Below are 2,448 nucleotides of genomic sequence, written 5' to 3' on the forward strand. Positions count from 1 at the left end.
AATATAACATAGAAGTACAGTTGCATTAGCATGCATCAATCAGTCTGATGGCCTGGTGGAAGAAGCTGTCCCGGAGCCTGTTGGTCCTGACTTTTATGCTGCGGTACCGTTTCCCGGGTGATAGCAGCTGGAACAGTTTGTGGTTGGGGTGACTCCAATGATCATGCATCCCTTTTTACACACCTGTCTCTGTAAATGTCCTGAATCATGGGAAGTTCACAACAACAGATGTGCTGGGATGTCCACACCACTCTCTGCAGAGTCCTGCAATTGAGGGAGGTACAGTTCCCATGCCAGGCAGTGATGCAGCCAGTCAGGATGCTCTCAATTGTGCCCCTGTAGAATTTTCTTAGAATATGGGGGGCGCATAGCAAACTTCTTCAACTGTCTGAGGTGAAAGAGGCGCTGTTGTGCCTTTTTCACCACACAGCCAGTATGTACAGACAACGTGAGATCCTCGGTGATGTTTATGCCAAGGAATTTAAAGCTGTTCACCTTCTCAACCCCAGATCCATTGACGTCTAGAGGGGTTATTTGGATTCATTGGTTACGTGGAGAGGGCGAGTTGGCTGCATGAGCAACACCTTGATCTCCATATTGAACTGCCCTGTCTTACACACTCGCTGGCATATCATGTAAACAACTGGGATGCAACCTCCATGGATGACCCTGAGTAACGGAAGCCCTCTTATGATTTGGATATAAGAGCCTGAAATTAGTTGGGCTCTCTTTAGCTGTTGCATTGTGCACCATCTCATTGGGTATTGGGCTAATTGATATAGGACAATGCCCAAGGTTTCAGATGATCAGGAATTAGCAATATACTTTGAAAATTGAAGAACACCTCCTGAGAGTACTCAGCAGATCAGGCAGGCTTAAGATTTCACGTTAATGACCCTTCATTGGAACCAGTTTAAGTATTGGCCTCTTGACATTAGGAAGTGTGTGGATTTCTCTTCAGGGCCCAAGGCAAGTCAGGGACACTGCTCAGATATCGACTTGGAATCTGCCGTGGAACTGTAGGGTTTGGAGAAGCAGGAGAATTGGCGGCAAATCATAAACACGAGAAAGTCTGCAGATGCTGGAAACCCAAAGCAACACACACAAAATGCTGGCGGGACTCCGCAGGGCCTTTGGAAACGAATAAACAGTCGACGTTTCAGGCTGAAAGAGAAAGGGGTTCAGCCCTGAAAGTTCGACTGTTCATTCATGTCTATAGATGCTGCCTGACCTGCTGAGATCCTCCAGCATTTTGAGTGTGGAAACTTGGCTGCGTTTGGATTTTGCAGATTGATGGGTTCATCAGTTGTTGCACATTTAACGTGGGGTTTGTAAGCATGAATAATGATAGGAAGGGTCTGGTTAAATTCACAGACTTAAATGATGGAGAAATTGGGTTTGTTATCATGTTGTTTTTCCGTGAAAAGTGCATAAATGTATGGATAAGCAATGTTCAGCAACTGAGTTTCTGAGCCAGTCTCTCTGCCTTTCCCCCTCATCTGAAATAAGAAATTACATGGGCTTTAATTTGCTGTGGGGCTGGGATGCGTGGCGCCGTTTATTTGTCAGGTATCGAAATTGATATTAAACAAAACAAATCAAACCAAACGCCAAGTTTCATGATATAAGAATGGCAATGAAGGAGTTAAATTGACTGCACAGTAACAAAGGAGGTGGTTAAACTTCCTGTGCAGCCCGATGAGTCGGGCAGACGAAGGAACTGGATGGTTTTGTATGCAGAGTGGGACGGTGCTGTTACGTTTTTTTGGGGGGGGGGGGGAACAAAATTAGAGGATTATTTAGATAATGGTGTTTTCTACAGAACCTTGCACGGCTCCCAACTAATTGCAGGTATTTAATCTTGCGTCCTTTCTATTGTTACAAATCGCATTGTCTTTCTTTCTGTGGCAGGAAGATTAGACTTCTTCGCAGGCAGATATTTTCACTTTGAAGACTTGCTATTGCCGATAGTAAGTAAGACAGGATGCCTGACCTTATTTACAATGAATTTAAACTCCCTGCGCCGGGCAGTGGACATGCATGATACAAATTAGCTTTAATGTTAGCTGGTGACAGTACGGCGACAATGGGGCATTATTAAATGACCCTGAGTATCTTTGAATTTGAAGAGGTTAGTACAAGATTCGCTCCCGATCGCTGTCCTGTCGCTCCTGGAAGCTTGAGGTGAGGATACGAGAAGACTCGACGATAAATCTTCCCGGAGCTTGAGGATGTTCATTGTCAACGCCTGTAATACCGTGACAGTTTTGCAGAATCCACTTTGGGCTCGTGGGACAACGTCTCTTTACCATATCCGAACAATGCATAAACTTCTCGGGACAAAACTTTCTTTTATATCAACATGGAAATATTTTGCTGATGCAGTAATGAATATTTGAGAAGTTGCACTTCTTTATATTTGCTGATTTATATTTGAATTTGCATTCC

At 44.2% G+C, this 2,448-nt stretch overlaps 1 protein-coding gene across 1 annotated transcript in view; it reads left to right on the top strand.

Moving 5' to 3' along the window:
* The first annotated feature begins 1,707 nt into the window (after nucleotides 1-1,707).
* The window catches only part of prdm2b (PR domain containing 2, with ZNF domain b), a 198,451-nt gene continuing 197,710 nt past the window's right edge, over nucleotides 1,708-2,448 (top strand). The window contains exon 1 of the mRNA XM_059951867.1: nucleotides 1,708-1,851. The gene's annotated coding sequence lies outside the window, so the exon portion shown is untranslated. The remainder of the gene's footprint in view (nucleotides 1,852-2,448) is intronic.

Source organism: Hypanus sabinus, chromosome 27, assembly GCF_030144855.1.
Source record: "Hypanus sabinus isolate sHypSab1 chromosome 27, sHypSab1.hap1, whole genome shotgun sequence".
Classification (NCBI taxonomy): domain Eukaryota; kingdom Metazoa; phylum Chordata; class Chondrichthyes; order Myliobatiformes; family Dasyatidae; genus Hypanus; species Hypanus sabinus.